At 37.8% G+C, this 21,706-nt stretch overlaps 1 protein-coding gene across 2 annotated transcripts in view; it reads left to right on the forward strand.

Annotated features, from left to right (window-relative positions):
• LOC143363973 (uncharacterized) overlaps positions 1-21,706 on the forward strand; it is a 764,268-nt gene that overhangs the window by 650,832 nt on the left and 91,730 nt on the right. Inside the window, exon 1 of one of the 2 annotated variants that reach the window (XM_076804506.1) lies at positions 18,624-19,880. The exons of the other annotated variant lie outside the window; for it this stretch is intronic. The gene's annotated coding sequence lies outside the window, so the exon portion shown is untranslated. Of the gene's footprint in view, positions 1-18,623; positions 19,881-21,706 lie in introns of those variants that run through there. 2 annotated transcript variants of the gene reach the window in all.

Consider the following 21,706-nt stretch of genomic DNA (forward strand, 5'->3'; position numbering starts at 1 on the left):
TCTTTTGTGATAACCCGGCTCAACCCCCGCCTCCCATTTTCTCTTGGAACACAACATACTTCAATGTCATCAAAATTCGAGACATAGTCCCCAAAAAATGATCGAATTCACATGGAATGATCCCCTTCCTAATGTGGACATTTCCTTAAAAAAAATAATAACTATTCTCGTTTTTACAATATATGTATATATAATTTACATACAATACAAGGATGTATGATGTTTCACCAAGGGGCAGGAAGGTTTCCTATTTCCATGGTATTGTAAAGGGGAGATACCGATAGTTTACCTAAGGAACCGTGAAGGCCCTAAAAACATTTTTTTCGTGCCATGCACAGCAGGTAACTGTCAACGCGGTCCCGAAAGGCCTTCTGGAAATGGTCAAACGCTCGAGATAATGACCCAACCGGGGCGAGCAGAAATATAGTTTGGAACACTGAAGCCCCGTCGACTCAAACCCTACACCCTGGTTTCGAATCTAGCGGCCAAACGTCCCCGGTCCCGTCCCGGTCTTGTATGGGTCGACCCTTACACGGAGTCAATAAAGAACGCTGCACGCGAACCAGAGAACAGAGTATTTATTCACCTAAGAAAGACAACATTGTTGGGCCACCCGGTATATAATTCTTGTTTGCAATAGCTAAATCAGTTTTTGTCAATAAAATGTAATTTGTTGATCGGAGAATTGTCATGATAGTAAAAGTATAATCTAATCTCCTTGTAAAAAATAAGATCAATATATTATGGAAGAATAACTGAACCGAAGATTTAACCGTTATTAGTGAAACTTAATAGTGTTACGTATGGAGAAGTTCTCTCCACATTTTTTCGATTAGAATTTTCAAATCTCCTTTCTCAGAATGAAAAACGTCCCAATAGGCCCCCTGTTATTTATGGAAAGATACCGTATGACTTCTTCATATGAAAATTTCTAGAACACACCCTTCTGGAATCCGTCAATTAAGTTTCTGAGAAAAAATAACCTAGATAACCTCCTATTAACCCCTTTTAACGAAAATATAACTGAGGCCTGATTTTCATTAAAAGAGACAAAGAATGTGAGTGTGACCCTACGTGACATCAAATTTTAAACAGAGCCTTTCATTTTTAGAGTATATAAACCCGTTCGTTTTCATTCTCTTCGGTCAGTAATCGTGCAGTCTCGTGTAGATTCACGTCGCGTTACACGCATATGAGTCAATTCTAGTGACATCGGGTTCAAGTCCCTTTCGAATCAAATTTTAACCTTATAGATTCCGTTAGTTCGGTATAGATTCTATTTGGCATTTCATAATTGCTCTCAGACCCCGCATTGCCAGTGCGTCAAAACCGTGCATCATAGGTAACAATTCTTGAATTGTATACTTACTATAAATTCATTCGCGACACCAACACTTGTAATACAGACTTCAAATTCAGAATATATTTGTCTTATTTGGTAAATCGCGTAATCTATAAACCTTTAATTATTGTCCAATATCCTAATCTAATAATTGAACGTTCCCACACAATACAATCTTACCGCTAGGATTGTATCAATTAAATTATACAAGTTACGAGGCCTATTAACTATCCTAGCGGCTCCCTGATTTCGCATCAGGTTCGTTTGCGACATACCATAGCCTAACAAAGATTTCTCCAACCTAGTGGCTCCCCAATTTCGCATTGGGTTCGTCTGCGTACCTAACTAACAAATTGAAACCATATTCCTGGAGTAATAACCCCTCGCCGGCCTCTCGCGTTGCTCGCAGCCCTGGCTCGACCTCTTCTTGTCAGTATTTGTTACAATAATCGAGAACTTGTATAATATTAACGAACAAAATATCTATCCCTGTTGCAGAAAAATGTTTATTCTTATATTTTATCCATTGTATTTAAACTAAAACTTTTACTTAGTTGTTCCCATTAGAATTTATAACGCGGACATTCTTCAGGAAGGTTCTACGTTTTACGTTTCAGACGGGTCCTATTCAGAAGTTTCATAACTCGTTTGATCTTTGGTTTTAAACACCCCGCGCTGCATATGCCCTTTATTTTACACGAAGGGGTTATGTGCTCCATGTCCGTCCCTGAAGCTTCTGGGGACACTCGTGATCCTCGCGCTCATTTCAAACCGATATACCCCCGCTTTAACAGTCCATCTCTCGGAGGGGCGCCTCCTCCCTCGCCCTGCATGTGCCTTAATCCAAACCTAACCCAAATCTTTCTTTTAGTTTTTCCTCCATTCGAAACGCATGATCCTTAAATAAGTCTGCGCTAGTAATTCACAGTAACTCAAACGTCTGGGTTAGGTCAAGTCTCGCGGTTAGACACACGTAAAGATAGTATTGCTAGAAGATAGGCGAGTCCCAAAATTGTTCGATCTCCTTTTTTTTGGGGGGTGACCTCCCTGAGCTAACGGTAGCCTGCGAGGAACTTGTAAATGAAATTAACTCTAGCTGCCCCCTCTCTAGCAACAACCACTGGAGGAGGGGGTGGGGGTGGGGGTGGGAGTGAAGCTTCCCCCCTAAAACTGTTCGATCTCCTGCTAAGGAGCGAAGTGTTGTGACTGCAGGCTGGTTATTGCAGGACTACAAGGGGCCCGATTACAACCACCATTAGCCCGACATATAGGTAATACGGCCCGGAAAAAGCCATGGGCCGGTGGGCAGAGATCAGAAGAATACCCGGCAATACGTCGCCCCTGTACGGGGCAATAGACAACAGCGGATCGTTAATTTTGGGTCCCTGGGCTATCACTGTTTGAAGACCTTCCGAATTAACTCAAATTCACTTAAGTACCAAAAATTTTTGTATAATTTATTTTTTCTTAAGCTTTTATATTGTTTTTATTTTTTTAATCGGGACAGGGGCCCTTTGACTCAAGGGTCCTGGGCTGCAGCCCATAAAGCTCATGCCTAGATCCGCCGCTGGTAGTAAAGTGTTGTTATGTACTCATGCGACTTGCAGTCGCAACCATCCGGCTATCCGGGAGCCTTAAGAAAATAAATAAGTAAATAGGTCAAATCTTAGAGTTAGATAAGTTCTAGGTTAGATTTGGATTAGATTTTGGTGAAGTTAATCTACAGTTAATCTGAAGTTAATATTTATCATATATAAAGAAGTTAATGAAATTTCGTTTTGATTAAAGTTACTTCTCTAACGACTTTATCATTTTCGTTGCATGTGTGTTTTTCAATGACTCACTCGTAAACTACAAATAAGACAATATTCAGTAGGAATACGTTTAAAATATATACAGGGTGGCCCACATAACTCTTAACAGCTCAGTATCTCGAAAAGTATGCCATCGATTTTAAAGTTCTTGGTCTTAAATTGCATGGATTTGAAGGGCCTTTCTAATTACATAAGCGTGAAGTGGTGCCCCCCTTTCCCTTTAAAGGGGGCCGGGGTACCTTTATAATTTTAAATAGAACTCCCTATAAAACGTTACATATTTAGATTCTACAGCAAACATTTTTTTTCCAGATGTTTCGATAATGAGATATAACAGTTTGAAGTTTACGAATAAGCAAAGGACTCGAGCGCGTATACATAATTCCATAACGCTATTTCCGAGCGCTTCAAGTACAGTATATACCTACAAGTCGAAACTTCATACATGCATGCTTACTCGTCATTAATTTTCATCTCTGTCAAAAGGTCACCTGCAATTATTTTTGCACCAACCTATATTACACTGAATTTTATAATTGGGCTAAGTGATCCAACTTTGCCCGTTCATTTCGCTGCATATCGTTACTGACGTTTCGCCGCTAGTACCGTTGAAAATGTTACGAACTCTGTCGTTTAATTAAAACTACTGATCCAACAGAGTCGCCGATCATCGATGATCCTTTCATATTTTTTAAAATTAAACAAAAGTATAATCACATCTATTAATGATCTAGATATTTTCTCTTTTTCTACAACCTATAAACTTCTATACACGTAGAAGATTACTGATTGCGATTATATTTTTATATTTTATCCTCAAAAAATGGAAAAAATTCGAACTATCTTAACCTAATACTTATAAACACGTTCGCGAAAATTGCAAGTACTCATTCTAGGCTTTCAAATGTGTTTATATACGCTAGATGCATTGGAACTACAAACGAAAATTGCCAATATGTTTTTTTTTAAAAAAAGTATAATAGACCAAATAATAGTCAAATATGATACGTTGCGCCAACATTCCAACAAAATTATAATATCTACACTGGCATGTTGGTTATACACTACTCTATACTTTGAAACTGTTCAAAATCATAAATCATACTGATTTGTTTCCATACTTGAGACAGTAAGATTTTGTTTATGGTCACAGTAATATGTTAGATTTTTCATGTATGAACTTTTCAAAGAAAGTATTACAATAAAAATATTGGCACTGAACTATATCAGTAATAATGTAATATCCTGCCGTTCATACGCCCGCGTACACAATAATGTATGTTTCATGTTGGCACGATTACCCACCCACAGACTTTGGTAGCAATTGCGTAACTTGTATAGCCGGTGAAAGCTATTTGCTCTGCAAGCTGAAAGGTGGTTTAAATTGGATCATTTTAGCTTCGGCAGGTTTGGGGAGCCTAGGATACCTGAGGTTCTAGGCTATCAAGAGTTACAGAAGTCTTGAGGGATTTCTGATGGTCCGAGAGTTTTGGGGGGTTTAAACCGGATGGTTTATGGTTTCAACTGGTGAGCTCCTAGACTGTTTCAAACCTTAATAAAACGGGGGTTTCAAATGTCTGATGTAGATTTCACAAATAATCTATTTGTGTATTTACATACAGGGTGTCTCAGTTAACTTCGCAACCCCTAACAACTTCGTTATTTATACAGATACAATGTTTGGGGAGAGAGTTACCTGCAGGGAGACCAGGTCCTGGTCTGTGTGTGTGTGTGTTTTTTTTAATGGGATGATATAGTTTTTTATTTACATTTGGATAGAGCGTTACAAGACGAACACGGTTACCTATTATGAAGGTTACTCAAGGGTAACTGCATTGGGAAATAAATTGTTTAGGGATAGTTTTTCAGACAACTTCGATGTAAGTACATGCAACTCATTGGTAATGCAAGTGTTCATAACGACTGTCTTGAACTTGGATACAGCAATATACCTATAATCGGAGGGAACACGAAAGTAGTCAACGAATGCTTTGAGCCAATTTATTTTTCATCGCAGCAGTATTGTAATCGTATTTAAGCAAAATTATGCTATACCATTTGCATATTAAAATAAATTATATATAACTAAATTGCGGATTTTATGCATTCATGACAAAAATATGTGGGTAAAATTTAAAATAGTCAAAGGATTAAAAGGATTTAAGAATGTCGACGTAATTTTTCTTCTTATTAAAACTATTAAAGATCTCATAAAATTTTTATTTGACGCCTTACACTTGACGCGAATAATTTATATCTTGCATAAAAATTCACCGTCTTCATTCTTCATAACAATATAAGACGAAAATCAAGAATTAAAAAATTGCAATTTGAGCCTCGTTTTTAAATTGTTAAGAATTAACATTTTAATTAGGTAACTTTTCAAATATGTTGCGAAAAAATAATGAAAGACAAAATCAAATTGAAATGATAGAAATTTTACAACAATCAACGTAAATATAATTTTAAATTTAATTTATTTACAATAAAATGAACTAACAATTAATAAGAGAAATGGCAAAAAAGTCAAATTTTTGATATATTGTTTAAACAAAAAACTTTTGTCAAAATTTTCTTGCGCGACTACATTTCCCATTAGAAAACACACATTTAAAAAAAATTTAATTTTTTCCACCTCTGATTTCCGAGATATCTCAAAAAATGTGGTTTTGACCTCCAACTTTGAGGGCTGTGTTCACCCGTTCAAAGTGGATGGTTGCCGATAAAAAAAACACGTGTCAAATATTTTTCGAAGAACTATATCTCACATAAGTTTCATCAAAATCGGCTTGTATTAACTGAATATGTTCCCTTATAAGCTATCTGTAAAGTTTTGGAGCTCGGAGAACAAAGAGAAAGGCCACTTTGAGGTAACAGAGCCACTTTGAGCCTATGTTACTGTGTGCGTGGTCTGAAGCCAGAGGGTAAAAAATGACTCCAGCACTTCAACTTAACACTAGAACTACCACACCAGTCAAAATGACTGGTTTGACAACTTTATTTTAAAATTCCTACTTCATGTTATATTTTTTCTCCGCAATGATGTAATGACTTTTGCAGGGATATCTAAAGGAATAATATAATAAACTTTAATTTTGTTTTATTCATTTAAAATAAAAGTAATTTTTTATCATGGCTACTTATACCAGTACCAGTCAATTTGACTGGTGTGAACTTATTGAACCGTATAGTATGAAGGGAAGGACGATAACAACCGACAATTTTTTTACAAGCTTGTCGCTGGCATATAAATTATTGGCCAAGAGAACCACACTGGTTGTCACAATACGCGGAAACATAAGAGAACTCACAAAAATTTGTAAAACGAATGTTTAGTCGTGCACCTTTTGAGTGGTGCAGCTGGTGCAAGGAACACTCTTGTGCGTGTCGGTTTGCACTTTCGACTCTGACATTAACAGAACCGAAGAAATAAAAAGAAATACGCGGATTTGGTGGTGGACTACGACTCTACGGTTGCTCGGAGGAGTACTGGTTTATTCGAGGCTAGTTGGTTGACTGGTTTTGTCGTCTCTTGTCTCCTTGCAGCTAGTCTCGGTGTGGGTGGGGTCTAGGAATCTCTGTCTTCTGATTTGTTTGTGATTGGTCACTCATTGTAATTGCTCTTCGTTGACGCCTACCATTGCCAAAGGGAGGGTGACCTTGTGCCGAGGTGGCCGCGTGACACCCTCACTCGATGGGTCCGGAAAGGCGTTATAAACCTGGGCCCGGTAAGGTGTTGTAAATTTTGTCCCGGGCCGCTACCATAAATGCTAGTGCAGTGCAAACGTGGTAGACTGGAGGTAGGCCGAAGTCTGCCACCCAGATGTTTGTTTCGTCTTGTCACGGAACATGCCGCCCCCCTTGAACGGTCACGTTCGAAATTTCGATATTTGTATAGAGACTTGACAGGATTCGAGACTCTCTTGTACCTACAGGAGACCAGCTACAACGGTTATGATTGATAGCGCAGAAGTATAGTGCCGCAACTTAGTGCTAATTAATCCTAGTACTATAAAATAGATATGTACAATGCATTACGTCTAGAGTTTTCCGCTATATAGTCTAAATTGTATATATGTTTGCCACGCACGCGTTAGTATTGTTATGTATGCTAAATTGAACCTATAGAATAATATATACATATGAATGTGTACGTGTTGACGCGATTGAATTTTTACACTTTATACAACATCAATTGGCAACGGGCAGATTTTTTTTATGGATCGTTTATAAATTCCGCTCACAGTTTTGACAGTCACGACCGAACTACCTTGTCTCCTGCAAGGTGTACTTCCAATACTCGTCCAATTGGCCACCGCATTGAAGGTAGTCCTTCATCTCGGATAAGGACTAGATCGTTGACCCTCAGATTGTCGCTTCCTCCTTGTTTCCATTTTGTACGGATGTTTATCTCGTTCAAATATTCCTTGTGCCATCTGGCCCAAAAATGCTGCTTCATTTGTTGAATATGTTGCCATAGTGACAATCGATTGGAGGGTGTACCACTAAGATTTTGCTCAGGTAACGAGGTAAGAGACTCACCGATGAGGAAGTGGGCTGGTGTCAACGTTTGCAGGTCATTGGGATCGGGTGACAAGGGAGTTAGAGGTCGGGAGTTTAAGATGCCTTCGATCTCAATTACGTACGTTTTTAATTGTTCGTACGTCAGTAGAGTATCACCGACTGTGCGTATCAGATGATGCTTAAATGATTTTACCGCAGCCTCCCAAAGGCCACCGAAGTGAGGTGACTGAGGAGGAGATAAATGCCACTCTACGGCTTGCGATGTTAGATATTGTTGTATTTGTTTTTTATAATTTTGGGAATTGAACAGTTCTGTAAGTAGGTTTTTCGCTCCTATAAAATTCGATCCACTGTCGGAATATACGTTTTTTGGTTTGCCGCGTCTCGATGAGAATCTTTTGAATGCTGCTAGAAATGCTTCGGTAGTGAGATCACTGGCTAGTTCTAAATGAACCGCCTTTGTTAGAAAACATACAAAGACCGCGACGTAGACCTTTAATCGTTTTTGGTTTCGGAAACGTTTTTCCTTGACGAATAGTGGCCCACAGTAATCAATGCCAACGTTTTCAAACGGTCGAGCGGGTATTACCCGATCCTTGGGAAGGTCAGCCATCAGGTAGTCCGGGGAATTTCGTGGGTTGGCCTTGAAACATCGTATACACTTCCGAATAATGAAACCGAATATAGTGTACCTTTTACCCCCGCGTGCATATTATTGACGTGCTCTTGTTGTAAAATCAACGACGTGATGTGATTTGATTTTGGTAGCAGAATGGGATGTTTTTGTCCGTATTTGATTTTTGCATTCCTAAGCCTACCTCCAACGCGCATAATACCATCGGAATCAATGAAGGGGTTTAAGCTGGTTAGTTTTGAGCTCTTGTCTATTGCGATACCCTGTGTCAATTGCTTCAATTCCTTGTGAAATTGTTGGGCCTGTATTGACTTTATTATGCGGTTGTGCGATTGTCGTAACTCTGTAATAGATAGTTCCCCGGTATATTTGCTTCGAAATCGTAAACAGTATGCAACTACTCTCGATAGCCTTGAAAATGATGAAAATTTATCGAATAGTTGCGTCTTATCATCCGTATTCGCTATTAGTACCACGGTAGTGCGTTGTTCCGGAATTTCTATTGGGAGTATGGGGTTGTGTGGCCAAGAAGCTTCGGGTTGTACTAGCCAAGGAGGACCATGTAACCAATTATGGTTATGTATGAATTGAGATGCTACTTGACCTCGAGAAATGAAATCTGCAGGGTTGTCCGATGATATCACATGTGACCAATCATGTGGTTCTGTGTGCGATTGTATTTCCGCAACGCGATTAGCTACAAACGTTTTTAGTAAGTGCGGAGAGGTATTTATCCAATGTAGCGTTATCGTGGAATCTGTCCATAGTTTGATTTTGTCAAACTTTAGTTTCAACGTATTGGAGATTGATTTGTATAGTTGCACTAACAACGTTGCTGCGCATAGTTCTAGTCGCGGTAATGTTACCGACTTCAATGGTGCGACCTTAGATTTTGCCGAGAGAAGATGCGTTTCTACTCTACCTTCCTCATTTTCGGATCTAATGTAAATGCATGCACCGTAACCCCTTTCGCTTGCGTCTGAAAATCCGTGTAGTTGGAGACGTACCGGGTTTGGTACCATTATATTGCGTTGTACATTGAAATTGTTTAAGAAATTGTGAAAGAAAATCAATCCACGCGGTATGTATATATTGTGGTACTGATTCGTCGCAATCCAATTTTAGCTTCCACGTGTCTTGCATTATAAATTTTGCGATTATAATTACGGGTCCGAGCAAACCTAACGGGTCGAATAACTGGGCTGTTTTTGATAAAATGTCCCGCTTTGTTACTCGATCGGTACTGTGAATGTGGTTTACATTGTATGTGGTCGTGTCGGTTTTTGCATTCCAGCAGATGCCTAGCGTCTTTTTTGTTTCAGACGCATTGAAATGTATGGTGTCTGAGGCGGGGTCCAAGTGTTTGGTTAAGGGCGGTTGATTTGATGCCCATTGTCTTAAATTGAAACCGCCTAAGCTAAGTAGTTGTTGTAGGTCGTCCCGAAGTTTTTCCGCTTGCTCTATTGTGTTTGCGCCCGTCAGTAAGTCGTCCATATAAAAATCATTCTCGAGTGCCGCGGCGGCTAACGGGTATGAGTGTCCCTCATCCCTTGCTAATTGCTTTAGGGCTCGAACCGCGAGGAACGGCGCGGAGGCCGTTCCGTACGTAACGGTGTCCAACGTGAATGTTTTTATGGGTTCATTGGGGTTGTCTCGCCATAAAATCTTTTGAAATTTCGTGTCCTCGGGATGTATTTTAATTTGTCGAAACATCTTTTCTATGTCTGCTGTTAGTACGTATTGGTGGACTCTAAATATGACTACTAGTTGAAAAAGGTCATCTTGAATGGTCGGACCTACCAGTAAAGTATCATTGAGAGATAACCCACTGGTAGATTTGGCAGATCCGTCGAACACTACTCGTAGTTTTGTTGTATTGCTGGTGGTTTTTATCACCGCATGGTGCGGTAAATAAAACCCATCGCAATTTGTTGTTTGCTTTGCTGCCTACATGTGACCTAATTTACGGTATTCGTCGATAAATTCCTTGTATTGCTGTTTGAGATTTGAATCGATTTGTAGTCGTCGCTCTAACGCCTGAAAACGTTTTAAGGCACGATTGTAGGTTTCTCCTAACATTTCGGGTTTGTTATTGAAGGGTAATCTAACGATATAACGACCCTGCTCGTCGCGTGTTGTGGTCGTCGCGAAGTATTGTTCACATTGTTTGTCCTCCGCAGATAAATGTCTACGCGGTTCGCATTCCTCTAGATCCCAAAACTTTGTTAGTTGCTCACTTAGTGCGTGATTTGTGATGTGGCAAACCGTTTTTTCACTTTTTGTTGGCTTTAATTCTACCTGACCAGAAATTACCCAACCTAGTCCTGTCTTTTGAATTACGCCCTTTCCATTTGGTAATCTAATTTGATTCCTGCCTAATAATTTGTAGTACAGATATTCTCCCAATAAAATGTCTATACTAGCTGGCACGTGGAATTCGGGATCTGCAAGTTTTAAGTGGTTCGTTATGGGGATTCCGGACCGATCTATTTGGTAGGACGGTAGTTGGCTCGTAATTTTTGGAACGACTATAAATGCTACTTCTTCGGTGAAGTTGGATGTTCTAGATTTGAATTTAGTCTTTGCATAGTACCTAGCTTGACTTTGTTGTTCCCCGAACCCCGAAACCGGCAGAGAGAGGTTGTGTAGTTTTAATTTTAGCGATTTCGCTAGGGTTTCAGTCATAAAATTGGATTGAGAGCAAGAATCGAGTAGCGCTCTACATTGATTTTCCTTATTTTCACGATTGTAGATGATCACACGTGCGGTAGCTAACAGTGGCTCGGATTGCGCGAGCGAAAGTAGAGACACGGTGTTTGTGGAGGATGCTACGGAGTTTGATACTGTCGCGCGCTCCGTCTTTGAAGGCTCGAAATGTAACAGGGTGTTGTGTTTCTTGCTGCATTGTCGACAATTACCTGATCGACATTGAATAGTCGAATGATCAGGTCGGAGACAATTGTGACAAAGCTTATGCTTCCTTAATTCTGCTACCCTATCTTGTGGCTTTAATTGTAAGAATTGTTCGCAATATTGAATGTAATGGCCTTTGATGCAAACCGGGCAATTGACTTGTGGTCGTACGGTTACGTGTACCTGCCGCGGACGTTCAACGTATCTGGCTACCTGCATTCCGTCCCTAGGTAGGCTTGAAGGTCTGCAATTTGTTAGGTGCAGGGGTTCCGTGTCGCGAGCAAACTTGTTTAGAAATTTAATCAAATCTTGTATTGTTGGCATCCTATCTTCGTCTACTGAACGCTCCCATTGAAGTCGGGTATGTTTGTCTAGTTTAGCGGTTACAATATAAATGAGCATTTCATGCCAATCCACTGGTTGTTCCAGTGCCCTCAGTGCGTTAATATGCATTTCCACCTTGTCGGTCAACGTGCGTAAAATTTGCAAATTGTGCGAGTGAATTTGTGGGAGCTCGAACAACGCTCGAATGTGAGCTTGTATTATTTTCCGCGTGTTGTTAAACCTCCTTTGCAACAGATTCCATGCTACGACATAGTTCTCCTCGGTGGAATTTAGAGATTCTATTATTACAAGCGCGTCACCCCTTAAATGAGATTTTAATAAATGGAATTTATGCACTATTGGAAGCGAGTTGTTGTTGTGCACTAACAAGGGAACATATTCAGATGCGAAAATCCGATTTTGATGAAACTTATGGGAGCTTCTAGTTCTTTGAAAAATATTTGACACGTATTTTTTTTTATCGGCAGACATCCACTTTGAAGGGGTGAAAACAGCCCTCAAAGTTGGGGTTCAAAACCACTTTTTTTGAGATATCTCGGAAACCAGAGATCGAAAATTTGAATTTTTTTTAAATTGTGTGTTTTTCAATGGGAAATGTAGTCGCGCAAGAAAATTTTAACAAAAGTTTTTTGTTTAAACAATATATTAAAATTTTGATTTTTTTTCGCAGTTTCTTTTATTTATTGTTAGTTCATTTTAATGTAAACTTGGGTGTGTGATCTTTGATCCAAAATAGGGGATACATGTTTCAGGATTTTCTTTTTTTTTGCCATTTAACAATAATTATGCATAATGGAAGATAGTCTTGCACCTGGCGTGCGTAGGAAGGAACTCTGGCTTGTTTCATCGAAATATAAGCATTTAGTATAAACGTGTATAGTATTTTAAACAATACCACTGGGTTATGTGTCGTTTATTGTTTTATTAGTAGCTAAAGAAGGTGGCGCAGGTAGCAGCGTGATATACTTCAGTCAACCACGTTCTAAATAATTCTTTCGTTGGTTTACCCCATGTGGAAGCTTCAATATGGACATTAGGTGCCGTGAACACACTTCTTCGTACACGAGGTCCTAACTGCCCTTTGACTCCTTTCAAAACAATATACAATGGCGATAGCAACTGTCCATCAGCTGAAATTGTGGGCTGGATAGTGTAGCTGTGAGTTGTTAACGATATAGATTGGACAAGAGCACCCGTTTCTTTTTCACCTTTGTGTGAAAGTGTTCGACCAGAGTGCAATTCCAACTGGAACCCACTTTGATCACTATTGAAAATATTGCTTGCGCCATAATTTTCAAAATACCCTTTCACATGACACACAAAATCGTCTGCTGCTGCGGTCAAATCTGTTAAATGGTTACTATGATGGCGGGTAGCGAGTTTCGTCGTTTTTCTTGATACTATATTATAGTTCTCTTTAAACTTCCACAACCAACAGGACGATGCCTGAAATCCTGCTAAATTTATTGATGAATTTTCGATCATTGCCCACCGTCTCAAATTTATGTGGTGTACCAAAATTTTATTATATCTTGCTACAATCAATTTTTCAAGTGTAGCCTTTATTAATTTCTTCTTCCCATCTGTATAAATCTGATTGTCTCTTCAATTTCTTGTATTGGTTTTTTACAGTTTGGAAGTTTAGTGTTCTTTTTCTTCCACTCTTCCAATAATCTACAGCTTTCTTCTTATATTCTAAATCAATGTCCACATATTCCATCTCTTCTGGACTCTCGTGCGGAGAACTTGAAGACGACGGTTTCGATGTTGACGCTGATTCCAAATCTTCTTCGTCTTCGGGAATATTAAATGAAGTCGGTTCGTCTGTTAGGTCATCGAATATCAATTGTTGTTGCGTTTCGAAATTCATGTACCCTGCTTCTCTGTACCTATCAATCAGATCTATAATAATGTGTGCCAGTTCAATTTCCTTCCCATTCGTGGGTGTTCCCTCGTTATTATTACTGTTATATGTTTCCATCAAAATGATTATAACGTTCGTCGGATTGACCTTCATGTTTATAAAAACGAATCTAACAAGAAAAATAAACAATCAGCAAAAGTAAAATTAATATAATTATCGGATGTTTTTTTAATTATCGTCAGAAATTATTTGTTTTATGTGGCACTGTTTTAAAAATCCGAAAGAAGTAGCCTTAACTTCTTAATATCCACGTTGCTTTACAAACCGTAATGCAGAAAGACTAATAGCACACGTAGCAAAGTGCCCATATTTATACATTCTTAAGACACCTTACGTTTCCCACTCTCTCAACCTAACAACCAATAGAAATGTTTGAAAATATTCGTGTTCTTCTGAAATGCTATATATAACCTATTTTTTATAACCTATGTTTATACTAAATGCTTATATTTCGATGAAACAAGCCAGAGTTCCTTCCTACGCACGCCAGGTGCAAGACTATCTTCCATTATGCATAATTATTGTTAAATGGCAAAAAAAAAGAAAATCCTGAAACATGTATCCCCTATTTTGGATCAAAGATCACACACCCAAGTTTACATTAAAATGAACTAACAATAAATAAAAGAAACTGCACAAAAAAATCAAAATTTTAATATATTGTTTAAACAAAAAACTTTTGTTAAAATTTTCTTGCGCGACTACATTTCCCATTGAAAAACACACAATTTAAAAAAAAATTCAAATTTTTTCGATCTCTGGTTTCCGAGATATCTCAAAAAATGTGGTTTTCAACCCCAACTTTGAGGGCTGTTTTCACCCCTTCAAAGTGGATGTCTGCCGATAAAAAAAAATACGTGTCAAATATTTTTCAAAGAACTAGAAGCTCCCATAAGTTTCATCAAAATCGGATTTTCGCATCTGAATATGTTCCCTTGTAAGTCTAAGTATAGTCTAAGTATCGATCAAATAAAATTACACTCACAATTTATAAAAGTAAGCCGAAGAAGAAAGTTGTTATCCTGAGCTCAAAACATAAAACCGTCAAAATTGGAAAAAGCGAAAAGGGCCTACCTGAAAGGGTCGAATTTTATAATAAAACAAAATTTGGGGCAGATATAGCAGACCAAATGGCAAAAAAGTATAGCGTGAAGTCGGGATCAAGAAGATGGCCACTTCATGATAGATTTAGCTGGCATAAATGCCTGGATTTGATATAAGGAAACCACAGGTGAGCAGATATCCAGAAAAGATTTTATGTTTCAATTAGCAGATGAACTTGCCGCTGACTATGAAAAATCACGGATAGAACAAAGAGCATCTGAGATCCAAAGTACGTCAAAGAACTCACCTTATTCACGCAAATGGTGTCGGATAGGGTACTGTAATAATAATAAGACTACCACCATTTGCAATCTTTGTAAACAATATGTATGCGGAAAATGCGCGCAGAAGAAACGTTACGGTTGTAAGAACTGTGACAAATGATAACTTTTGTACCTAATAATTTAAGTTGTATTTGTATTTTATTTATTCTATTACGTTTATTATTATTATTATTATTATATTATTATATTATACTTCTTATATTTACCAATGGAAATTTATTTTAATATTCTTGTTATCAAAGATTTTGGTACTGAATATTCTTCATTATTGTACTTATTGTTATTATTATAGTTGTTATTACATAGTTTTTATGATGTCAGAACATGCAGTTCCTTTTGTAAGATAATAATAAATCAATAAATATAAAAATATTTTATTATTACGTATTTTTTAAAGACCAGTCATTTTGACTGGTTTTGATAGAGATAGCTACGTCTCAACTGTCGGTAGTTCTAGTGTTAAGAAGAACATATCAAGTTTCTAAAAGTTAATAGATGGACCCTGACCAACCTTCTCGCGACTCCGCTCATTAGACGATGTCTGAGTACATACCAACATGACGGCGCCCTTGCCTGTCAGAAACGCTTAAAATCGCTCAACTTTACACACATATAACTTTTGAACCAGTGAATTCCTAACATTAAAACTTCGATTTTTGGTATTTTCTCGTCAAAATCTACAGGATTATATAAAAAAAGTTAAAAATTTCCGGGTTGCCAAGGTGAAGTTAAGCCCTCGCCAGAATTAACAAGTTACTACAGGTATAAGGTTTTCTTCGATGAAAAAATGCATTATCCAGATACGCTGTAATAGAGTAACAAGATAAAAGCTCTTATTATACGTCGGATTGAATTTTTCACTCCGAAGTCCATATTGTAGGCGGATTTGATTAGCTACGTATTCCAGTTCCCGTCACTTCTTCGGATGTCTCCTTTGAGGAACAGCTGGGGAGGCGCATGATAATGTATTTCGTGGCACGATCGATCTGGCGAATCGCAATTACGGTCGTAACCACAGAAAAATAACGCCGGCTACGGGTTTCTTGTCGTGGAAACTCGTCGCAACCTCTGTGTCCCGTCTCCGCAGCTTTTTGTTCGTTACGTGCCCGACGGGAATTTCGAAGCAGTTATTTTATGTAAAGCAGAAAAATTACGTGACAGACTACAGATTAGCGCCGTTCGTGACGAAAATTAGTTCGAAGCCTGTTTAAATTGGGGAGGTTTGATAAACTTTGAAATAAAAATTGAACCGTCGCGCGTCGCGTCGTATGGAGACCCAACTGAAAAGTAATAATTGCCTCGCGGGTTTATCTTGTTTGGTTATTATTATTATTACTTTCACGTAGCGTACGATAAGCGCATTGCTTCGTTAGCGAGCAATTGTATTTTTCGTACTTGGAAGATGATTTAATTATGTAGACACTCTTAAAGAGATTAACTTATCGCTTCTCTCTCATTACTTTTCCTGTTCTTTACTATTATTATTATAATACTTTACTTTCATTGCTTTTATAAGCAACATAAAACATGACTCTACGGGAATCATAAAATTAGTGTACAATAAACAAATACAAATGTAATAACAAATTATTCGAATTAAGGAATAATTCACGTTTAATGACATAGTTGAAATAAATTATTCAAACAGGACACAAATCAATAGTGTCAAACCAAGTTTCAATATCATCATGTCCAAATGCCAATGTTAATTGGACTTTCCACCTTTAACTTTAGAAGAAATCCAATTTAATTGTAATTAATCTTATTAGGTAAGTGTAACTATTTTCATGCCAACAGAGCTATTCGTTTACAATTGCAATAATGAAATAAAAACTTACAATTAGTAAATGTAAAATCACTTCGCAAAAATGCTTACTCAAACTGCACTTTGCTTTATTTTTACTCAAACGTAATATTTACTTAAGAAAGGAAAAATAAGTTATTAACCATAATTAAAAAGTATTAACAAGTAACAAGTATAATAACAAGTAATTAACAAGTATAATTAACCCATTGAAGTAAACAAACGTATAAACAGTTTATTAAATTCTTTTAGTAGAAGGGACAATATATGTAATTATTACTTACAGGGCATCGTGTTATTTAAATAATTGATGAAAAAATATTCTATACGAATGGTTGCAAAAATTGTAGCATTCAATAATGAGTACTAGCTGGAAAATACCGGGATGATCAGATAACACTACTGGAAGCTAATGAGTAATTCAAAAGTTTACGACCCCGCTTTATTTTTTGTTTCCGTGAGCATAATCACGTCGCTGAATTTCTTATCTCGGGGTGAAATGCATTTGCGAGTAGTTAAAATGATTTCATGGATAAAATCAGCCTTTCATGAAACGTAACGCCTGACATTTCGGGTACTTCACATGCATGAAATCAGAATTTTATTCTCCTTCCGGCTTAAAAGTTTCAAAGATCTACGACGTGCGTAGGCATCGTCGACGACGAACTTGTAGACATAGCTATACGGAAGAAAATATCTTGATAGAGAGGTCAAATTTATCAAAACGCAGTTGCTTGCAAGACAATTCACTCGTCTTAGAGACTGTGATGTGTAAATTATTAGATACACGCAATATAAGACTCGTCACATCTTATAATATCATTAGCTTGAATTAACCCCTTAAGAGACTAGCCCGTGACAGTCACGTGCTCATGTAACGCATGCAGGCCACTTATCTTGTGGCTGATGCTGACCGATTGTTTGCTTACATGTAGAGATACAAACTATAGGGCTGACTAGAATGTATATTGAAATGTTTATATCGATGGTAAACACGTCTATGCAGAGACAGAAAGAAATCTGTTTCTTTGATAAGAGAATCCGTCTTGAGTCAGTCGTTGAAAGGGTAAGATCGTATAAGAGTTGTAAAAATCGTGTTAGAATTTTTTATTTTTTTTAAATAAAAATTTACCAGTAATATCGACCTCTTTTATCTAAGAACAATATATCTAACCAATAATCGATAGAAAGAGGTAGACAATTTTTGAACCGCTTTATAGTAATCGATCCAGTGGACAAAAGTCAAAAATTCCAAGTGTGAAATCTGAAAAGTCTTGTATCGCGAACTATTAATGAAGAAGTGTAGTTTTTAAAACTGCCCACAGTTTTCGCTGAATATACCAATTTGTTGTTGAAATTTAATTCAGAAGATCAATGCACTTTCTTCATTATGTGCCACTGATAGATTACTTGTCTCCTTAATCTTCATAAGTTGAATTCAGTACAAATAGATCCTTCCAAATGAGTAAATAATTTTATAAGAATAACAATATATTTTTGTAATTTTTCATACAAAATATTTATCAATGATATTTAAAGAAATTTTATAGTTGTTGCCGCACAATTTTCTTTACAATGAAAATAAACGTAAAATTTCACTTGTACTGCGGTTCAAGCATTGATTTCAAGCATTGATTTCTACGCTAAATGAATTATTATCGAGATCATGAATGTCAGTAAACATTCCGAACGAAGAATAAATGAAAGGTATATCTATTTTCTGACATGACTTTTTTCCACCTGGAATGCTCATTTGTTCCACTGGTGGGGCGGTGTGCTAAAAATTTCACAGTTGAAAAACACGGGCCCACCCTAGTGTTCATACGCATGATGCGATAAAGTTCACCTAAATACTTGAACGATATTGTTCGGTGCAAGAAATAATAGACGTCCTACCGCAGTTATCTCAAGTGCCTCGCCCTGTCTACGTCTATTATCATTCAGTTGCATTCCTTACACCCGCGACGACCGACGCAGGCACAAAGCATCAAAGAAATTGCTGCGGTAGCTGTCGTTCCTTGACCGAGCGAGCACAAATTGAAAGAGGAGCACCAATAAACGCTGGTGTGTACTCTCGGCTCCACACTCCCAGAGGATCGTAAGGTCTCCGATGACGTCGTCCACCACGTTGCCGCAGCCGTCGTCGTGTATCCCATGATCCCCTTGACGGAAGCTGCCCATTAGCCGGGCAATGATGATGCCAACGGACACCCAGGTCACCAGCGTAGCGGTACCGAGCAGAGACCGGCACTAACGATAGCTTCCTGGACTACCGGAGCGCCTCGACGCTCATCGGCTTCTCATTCACGATCTTTCGGTACACCTACTCTACCTCGAGCCATCTTCCGAGGTCAAGGTAATCGAACTATTCTCTTCCTTCGGATGACCACCGGAGTCCACCGAATCTACTTCCTCCATCGTGAGTAACTAACCGAAGGTGTCCGGTGGACGGTCGGGTCTGCTCCTTGGCGATTTCTCTGGATCAGCTAACGAATATTCTCGAATCCCTGGATCGCCGACTTAATTGACTCCTCCGGCACCAAGTACGAACGTTCCGTCCGTTTCGTTCTGGCTGTTTTGCGATTCGTTCCAATTGTCGCCCCCGCTGTTTGACCAGCTCGAAGTCGATCGAGGCGAGCTCCGCAAATTGCCAATGCAGCCCGTGCCGCGGCCGATTAACAAGTACGTGCCGGAATTACCGATGCATACGGAAAGGTAAAGGCTTCGTCGACTCGAACCGGCGATCACTAATTCACCTGTCGACGATCGTTGAACATCTTTCGGTGATAAATGTCGAGTGCGGTTCTCCTTCGGTGGTGCATCAAAAAAGAAGAAGATATTTCGTCGGTTGTAGTGAAGTGAACCGAAACACACGATTCGGTCTGAGAAGTGACGAAACAAGTTGCACGCTCGTTGTTTGTTGTTCGGTGTTTAGCCCCGCGGACCAGAAGTGAAAACGTTCGATCTACGAATAAAGTGCGACGTTATGCTTCCCTGTGCTACAACCTCCGACGCCCGGTTGCTTCGATCAGCCAGTTAATGTGATCGAACAGCTTAGTTCTCCTAATACGCAGTGACATCGAAAGCGATGACTAGCGATTACGCTAGATCTCGCCGTAGTTTCGCTTCACGCATTTCCAGGAAGTATTTCGTGAGAAACAGGGGAAACAACCACGTGCCCCACATGAACGGGTATGATGTTTTTTCATTCTTCCGTTGACAGATCAAAGCGGAACGATGCTTTATCGTTTTCATGCAGCGACAGTACTCTTTCAAAATAACATGAAATATTGTTTCCATAGTGACTTTTATTTACGATTATACGAAACAAAAAATTGAAAACAGATTTGAAAAAAAAAACAATAGGAAAAACGTACATACGTTAATAATACAGTGGAGGACAAAAAAAAGTTATAATAGTTATGTATGCGATAGCTACCACAATCTTCACAAACTGAAATTTCATTCTAAAGCAATAATGAATTTCTAATAAATATCTACATCTTATTAGGATGTTGTATATGGAATGTCTAAGTTTTCAAAGTAACGTTAAACGAACAGAATCTTCTCCTAGATAAATCTTGTTTGTCAAAGCAAAAGCCATTGTAATCCACATGAATTATCAACGAAGTATAAGTTTCTTGATTGCATTATGGTAGAAATTGAATTTCTTGGTCGTTCACCTTCTTCATTTAGAAAACTATCATCCCCATTTTGGAGTACTTCCTACCATCGATAAATAGTGCGTTCATTTACCACATTTTAATAAAACATTGCATAATGCTATCGTCCATGTTTATTTTTCCACACACACAAAAAGCATACACCACAATCACACTGATCGATATTCAAATAAACTTTGCTTAAAAGTACGATTAGATATCTGAATAAAAATTGAAGATAGAATCTTAATGATCAGCTTCGTAGCTTAAAATGGTATGAAATAAACCTGCAGCCTACAATAGTATTTCTTGATGGAAACGTTTCATGACATTTGCATTCTGAAATCGGAAATTTAATATGCAACAACCCAAGATAAAATAATCGAAGCATGAAAATTACAAAAAGGGATAGAAAATTGACAGTTAATTTAAAACAATGAAACTAGTATAGAAACTGGATGAACAAAAGTAAGTTTAATTCTACATTTTTGTGATTACAATTTGGTATTCGAACATTTTACTAATTTCATTACTTTATAGGATCTCCATTTCTGTCTCTTACAGCTTATAGTTTGTTTGGTATACTTACAGTTAAACGATTTTCATGATTACAATAATAAAAACTTGAAAAGAGGGAAGAAACATTTACTTTTATGCTTAAATATTGGTTACGAAAGAAAAGAATCCTATTTAATTTTAAGAGAAAGAATTCTATTTAATTTTGAAAGAAAAGGTTTCTATTTAATTTTAAGAGAAAAGAATTTTATGTAATTGTAAAAGAAAACGATATACGTTGATATTTAGTAGATTTTGTTTGAAGTGTTCCGAAGTATTTCCAAATTACTATCTTTGGTAGTACAAGCACGTAAGGGAATATACTCATCTGAAATCGTCCAGAGATTTTCAATGAGATAGAAATCAGAGGATTATAGTGGACACCCGCGTTTTCAAATCCTTTTTTTCTAAAAAAAAATTGAATGTCACCTTTGAAGTGTGCTTCTAATTCTATTGCTCTTATCCATCTGTATCATCAAGGATGCAGATGTTAGTTAAAGTCCTACCTATAAAAGTACCTACTATTTCGCCGTTTATTACAATTCTAAGACTTTAAACTTATTTTTGTCCGCTGCACGTGTCGCACAAAATAGATTGTTAATGCATCACGTGAATACAGAAGAATAAACCAAAGAAGTTTAATGTCGTATAGTGTGATGCAGATGCCCCAGATTAGATGAACGTTATCAAAAACCATGTAGTGTTATAGTTATTAATAATCATATACAGAAATTCCGATTTTAAACTTTCTTTTGTTCGCCACTGTAAAATTATTGTAGAACATAAATTAATGGACGTTTT

The sequence above is a fragment of the Halictus rubicundus genome, chromosome 2 (assembly GCF_050948215.1).
Source record: "Halictus rubicundus isolate RS-2024b chromosome 2, iyHalRubi1_principal, whole genome shotgun sequence".
Classification (NCBI taxonomy): Eukaryota; Metazoa; Arthropoda; class Insecta; order Hymenoptera; family Halictidae; genus Halictus; species Halictus rubicundus.